Genomic DNA, 7390 nt, shown 5'->3' with positions numbered 1-7390 from the left:
TTGTGTAACAAAGATGTACAACTCAGAACACAAGAACAAGATATAACTTTTGACATACAGTCAGCTTAATATAATGCATTCGAAAATAAAACAATTGGCATATTATTCAACAGATAAGATATGAATAAAGCTTTCAGTCAGCATATATTAGTTATAATTTTTATAGAAAATCAAATATAAAAATGTCTGTAGAACGAAAGATCCTATTATTTTTATTAATCGTAGAGAGAAAGAACCTATCATTTTTATAAATCGAACACGATAGCTATCTTGCGATATTGATGTTGTTTTCAGACGATACAAGTAATTACTAGAAGAAAATACTTTTATAATTAAATCCCCTTTCTGATGTTTTATTCAGAACCATATAATTTTCAAACATTGTGCAGATAAAGAATGCAGGAGATATAACTTAACCGCAGCTGTACGCTTATATCATGATTGATTATAAACAAGAAAAATATTACATACATTCGTATGTAATATAGGTACGATTGCATACTTTTTTTTGTGAAGACTTTATGTTTGCTGAATTAAAGGTGTAATGTAAAATGAACAAACATGTCATGAGATATTTTATATCTTTAAACATTTTCATGGAATGTAATTAATGTATCACCATATTATGTTGTATGCCTTCAGATGAGAAAAATGATTTCAAGGAAATCAAAATATGAAAAGAAAATTCACGGTCAATTGACTGCTTTGAAGCATAATCACAAAATAAAATTACAGGAATTTAAAAACCTTTTTAATACACTTAAGGTAGAATTTCATTGTAAATCATAGTCAAAGATTTGAGATATGATTATTTATTCATATGAACATCATTATTGGTTATATATTGATAAAAAAAAAACCGAAAGACACAGTTTGTAAATATTTATTACAATAAAATATGAAAAAGGTAAACGCGCCGAGGTTAGCTATAATTAAAATTCCCGCGCTAAGTCGCGTTGGTGCTTGGGATAATCACTTTATACTGTAAATGGCAGCCATTTTGCGATACGAATCCTCGGACAGTTTATCCTGCCGAAAAGATATGAATAAATACTTGCAATTCAAAGTTTGCTGGCTACATAAAGATTATCGATTTACTCTTTGCACACTTTTTCTCTGCCTGAGTATAATAATATTGACGTGTTTTCATTGGCTTAAACCATCACGTTACCAATACACATGTAGGTGTGAATTAATTTCGTGTTCATTAAAATTATTCCGTTAATAGACATATAACAATCTTATTTACAAATGAATTGATAAAACAACAATCCCAGAAGCATTTAAGATAATAACAATCATTGGAAAAAAATAAATGCATATAAATTGTAACTTTGTGTATGACAACTCAACCCTCTAAACAAAACATAATAGACTCAACCAAAACAAGCGCCTGCTTCTTCACCTAACTATGTAGTTGCATGACCATGATTAGCAATTTAGCAAACCAAATTTAAGAGATAAACCTATTGTAAAAATAATACTATGACCACAGCAGATTTCGTACAGAAAAGTGGTTTATAAGTTAAGCGTCTAGAAACAGACTATATGAAATGTTAACTCTGAATAACACCATAAATATCGAATTAAATCGATTATATTCTCATAATATTTACGTCGATTAGTTAATTACAAGAAGGTCATATAGTTGTATTTGATATGCTGACTAATATGTTAAAGTTTTTTACTAAAACATCTGGAAAAAGTGATCCCTTGTAAACGTTAATCACAACAGAATAACATGATAAAACAGACTGGGAAGACATGAAGACATTTAGTAAGATACTGAGTTTGACATTATCAAGTTGAACGCAGTTCCACTATTAGTTTCGATTAATGCATTTGTTTTAACATTTTCCTTGAGCTTAACACAATGTCATTATTTTTTATGGGTTTTTTTAAGTAATAACAATGAGAAAAAAACTTTACAAAAAATAATTAAAAAATATAATGGAACTATTCTAAACTTATATTATCTTAATTATTCGAAAACATTGAACCAGACTGTGTCCTGGTTACCTAAATCATCTTTAATTTCGTCTGAAAATTAAATATTACATACCTTTCACCTGAGCGGGTGTTTCTAAATTCAAAATGTTACCTTTTCGTGTTTAAATGTTAAATTCTCCTTAAGCCGGTGATAGGGGGCGTGGACGAGAGTTTGCACCTGACACTTCAATCCATGAACAGGCTCAATCAAACGGAGCCTTCAACATTTTCTATTTTGACGTGATAGGCTATCTTAAGAAATTCTTATTTTCTCTTTAAATTTTTTTAAACATTTTAAACGTTCGACAGACGAAAAACACTTTATATTAGATAAGTATAAAGATAAAGTTATTCATGAATATAAGACGATTTCGTTTGTTATTTGTTTGTAATATACTCCTGGAAATAAGTTAAGCACAACCCGGAATGTATTATGATTAACAGCACTGTCATGATATGACGACCTTATTGAGCTAAGAAATACTAATGTGATAAGTAGCGATACTAATTGAGTCAGTAAATTAATGAGTTAAGTTCAATCTTAACCAAATTATTAAAGGTTAAGCAAATGTGTTGTTTTCTACCAAAAATGTAAGTGTTTATAAGTATGGTGCTGGAGCGTTTACAAAACATTAACTGGTGCATATTTTAAGTAAATGTGGACGATTACGTAACCTGAAATGGCATTATGTAGCCAAAGTTTTAATAACGTGTGTAACCGCCACGTACCCGGATGATAGCCTTAACCCTTTTCTCATACTTGTACTACCAGTAAGGCGTCTAATGCGATTTTGAGGTACATTTTGCCATTCTTGGTGCGGAGCTTGTTCCAGTTGTTGCTACTCGTAAACAATGGTTTTAAATTTTGAATAACGTTGTAATTGATGTTGTTACCACACTTCAGTGATTTTTTGTATATGTATAAAATTAAGCTTATAAAACAATTTTCAAACATCGAAGAAAATGTAAAATATGTACTGCAAATATTTGTGCACATTATATATAATCATTAAAATATATGCATTCGTTTCTTATTGAAAAACATGACTTAGACGTTATAGAAAATAGATTTCTAATTACCTCCCTTTATTTACATGAAATGTTAAATTCGGTAATATCTTTATAAATAATGCTTTTTAGAACTTACAATATTAATGAATCTTAATTTGAGTATCATATTTATGATATTAAACCATAAAAATTGTGTTACAGGATATTTAATGATAAACTGTAAATAAATTTATAAGCCATCTAAACTCACGAAGATTGTTAATCAAAAGGTAATTGTGAATAAAGTAAAATGAAATAAAATTTCACAAGATATTCACAAGCAAGAACAAATCAGTACTTGCAATGTATTTTTTCTATACTTCATATTTGGTAAAAATATGTAGCACATTTAAGGTGCAATTCTGTCTTATTATAACAGGAATCTAAAACATTAAATATCCTTTTAAAAAGTAAGTAATACCTATCTTAGATTATAAATTATGATGTATACACACACATTAAACGTCATTAAGTGACAAGAGTACAACGCTTAATTACAGACAAAACAGTATTTCAATGCAATCTAGACAATTGGACCTACTGTGTATAAAGCGCTGATTTTAATTTTGACAATAGACAGGTCGATATTGAACTTCCGAGACGAAGATGTAAAATTCACTAGTACATCTATCATTGTTTAATGCACAATGACTATTATTATTAAAAATATTCATAGAATGATCTACAGAAGAGAGCGACATTCACAGAAAAGACCTTCGATTTTTTTTCAGCAAAACAAAGACTACTGAACATAACATGTACAAAATACTTTTGAATACTTTTTCAAAATAAACATTTTATAGGTTTAAAATCAAATGATGGCGTATCTGTTTAAAAAAACGGTCATATTTTCAAAAATATCGTTTATTCCTATTATACAAATTTCTTGATGTTTCACATGTAAACATCGTGTTTGTATTGTCAATGCCTCCTGACAGCAAGAAAATGTGGCTGTCATTTTGTGGCACTTTAAATTAGTTAAAGGACAGAAAAAAAGAACCTGTAACATAATTTATAGAGAACATGACACTTGCCAAAGATGTTTATGTACAATTATGCGTAAATTCTTTCTGAGCTTTCTGAGCTCTTTAACTTGACGAATAACATTCTCTTCGCACATATTGTTGTCAGCTTGTGCTTTGTTTTGTCTTTGTTTTCTAAGTGATGTGAGGGTAAAATGACTACATTTGAGAGGGCAGCTTCTTTTTTTTAAAATTTGTTTATGGAACTTAATGTCATAGTAAACGAAACCTTTAATGCCGCGAGTTTTGTACCCATACAAGTAGGACCAAACACATTACTTGAAATGTCATATTCGGATAAGAAATGCATCATTTTGCATAATATCATTTTTATGACAATTATATAACGTCCGAAAAGTAATGAAGTCCCATAAGTCAATAAGTCGTTGAAACCCAATGGTTACTGTTTCCACTTATAGTAAACGGTGCAACTCTAAAATACATATCAACTTCAATTTGTTTGTATTTCTAGGATAAAAATAGTCAAATGAAATTTAAACGTTAATCGTAATATGAATTAGCAGTTGTATGATAAGCTATACCAGATGATTAAGGAACATAATTTACATAACTTCAAAGACTTTCTATTTGACTGAACCTGAATATCAGACAATTACAGCGTCTTATGTCTGAAATAACAAAAGTTATTTTTACGCTATGTGCCACTAACATACACACTTGTGGTATTTAAATAAGCACAGAACAAATTATTTATGAACTTTCGATCGTCTAGACTACCAGTGAGATCACATTTAATGTATGCATGAAACCGGATCAAAACATCACATCACATTATCCGACCAATTATACAAATAAATAGATACTTCCTTCTACTACAATACATAATGTGACAGGCAAGAGCAGTCTGAAATTAATTCAGCAAAGGTACAACCTATAAAACGTTAGTATCATTACTGGTGATTTCTAAAAAAATCAATTATTTTTTTCTCTGGATGTTCTTAAAAATACGTATATGGTCTAGCCGTAGTGAAGTGTGAATTAAATCTGAATTTAAAGTCATCTTGAGATATTTTGTATTAGTAACATTAATCTACTTCCAGTGGAAGTGACAACTAGAGCACGCATCGTCTTTATTCTATTAAGTGACCATTTAATATTGAACTGGTCAGCCGACAAAGTTTTTTATTACTACATATGACAATTACATTTAAAGATACCACGCGCAAATTTGCGCATACCAGCGTTAAACTACAGTTTAAATTGACCGATGAAATTGCTACTTAATATATATTCAGTTATATTCAGTCAAACTGATTTAAGACGGCATGCGGCCGAAACAAAAGAGACAAATTGCTTGGTGAATTAGATAAAATTTAGTGTTTTTTTTCCAGTCAACATTTATAACTATGTCTTTCGAAAATATATCTTTGGAATATTAAGGTTAAAGTGTCAGTAGAATCAAATAATCTATTATTATATAATAATACAATATATATTACTTGCAATTCGATTTTTCGATTTTTTGTTCAGACAATACAATTAACAGGATGGGAAAAGTAAGTAATTGAATCAATCACCTTTCTGGTGTTTTCTTGTAATTTTTAGATAGTGGTTAGTTTAAATGCAGTAAATATAACCTTACTGCAAAAGTATGCTCATATCATGATTGAGGAAAAAAGTGCGACTTGATATTATTCATGAAATAAGGTCTAAAAATAATATGATAAAGATTACTTTTGATATAACAAGCATTAAAAAATTTCTAAATCGATCAGTTATTTTCAGAAATGAAAAAGAAAACAACAAGGACATGACTATTCAGTCATGCACAAAAATATAAGACATTTTACGTAAATTGTATTACTTTTATTTCAACATAGAGATATTATGTGGATTCGTCAATATTAATTATGTACATGTAGCTTGATATTAATTTCATAAGGTAGTGACATGATTTGAATTTAAAAAAAAATCTGATGATTTGACAACGTCACTTCTTACTCATCTTAACTAAAAACATAATTTACGACAGAACAAGAGCAATTCAAATTATGATACAAAATTAAAAGTACAGTGTGTATTACTACAATAAAATATCCAGGCGATTTAGTGATTAAGCTGGTGGAAATATCTTTTTTCAGATAGATCAGATTGCTTTAGAATGTTTTCATTGTTACACTTCTTCGTCTTTGGATTGGTATATTGTATTCAAATAATGTCATTTGAGTGAAAATAAGCTCTTAAATGTTAAAGTAACTATTGTTCTGAAAATTTCGTGTAGTGTCTGTCTAATTGCAGATATAGATGATAATGAAAGAAATCTGAGTTGTTATGATTTGACAAATTTTTGAACATAAAAATAGTATTTATTGTCATCGTTTCTTATAATATATATTTTACTATGTAAACGAAAATTGATGACAATTTACACTGAACATTGGGTGTATCTGATGTTTTGAGATACAACTAAAAGAAAAATATACTATGATAATTTTATGACTTACAATATTACAAAAGATAAAAAAACAGTTCCAGAAGAAATCGTCTGAAAATCCTAGTATCAGACAATTAATTGGAAATGAAGACGTAAGCTTGACATATGATCGTGCAACTTTTGCTAAAGCTATGTTTTATTTAACACGACGTATATCACATAAAATGCAGACAAATTCCCATCAAAATGAAAAAAGTTATCAAAGGTAAAGAAACAGAAAAATAATAAAAAGAACACTTTTAATATTTGTTAATTTTATATAAAGCTACATATTTGGTGTCTGTAGTTAACAAAGATTTTGTTTTAATTTTGAGAAAAAAAATAGAATTAATCCGAAATACCTATATCATAAGAAACATGTTTTTTTTCTTTTTAAGAGCACGAAATCATTAACTGAAAGTCATATTTACAATTAAAGCTGCAACGTATTGAATCCTTATTTATTCTTTTTAATAATGCATAATATATGCAAAATACGTGCTTTCAAGTTAAAACAGACATTCTATGTTACAATGTTTTCGAGCATAGACCATAAAAGTATTGAAACAACATGAGTTTACTTAAACTTTGATAAATTCTATAAAAGAAATAAACAGACTGATAATTTAATTCCAATAGTTTCTTTCTCTTCCAATTAAGCAGGACTATTTGACAAACACATTAACATCAAAGATATGTTTTACTAGTGTTTGCTTAATATGTAAACAAATCTTTTACATTAAAGTTTAATTATTCTATTGAGTAAAGTCAACTATCAAATTTTATACATGCCCGACATGTAAAAATTATAATAACATAAAAACAGGTCTAAGCAAAACAATGTAACTGTCTCTAATAAAAAAGTCAATTTGGGTTTATATGACTCTCTGAAACC

This window comes from Ruditapes philippinarum, unplaced genomic scaffold (genome assembly GCF_026571515.1).
Source record: "Ruditapes philippinarum isolate M1 unplaced genomic scaffold, ASM2657151v2 ctg2569_1_1_1_1, whole genome shotgun sequence".
Classification (NCBI taxonomy): Eukaryota; Metazoa; Mollusca; class Bivalvia; order Venerida; family Veneridae; genus Ruditapes; species Ruditapes philippinarum.
This window is presented reverse-complemented; position numbering follows the sequence as displayed.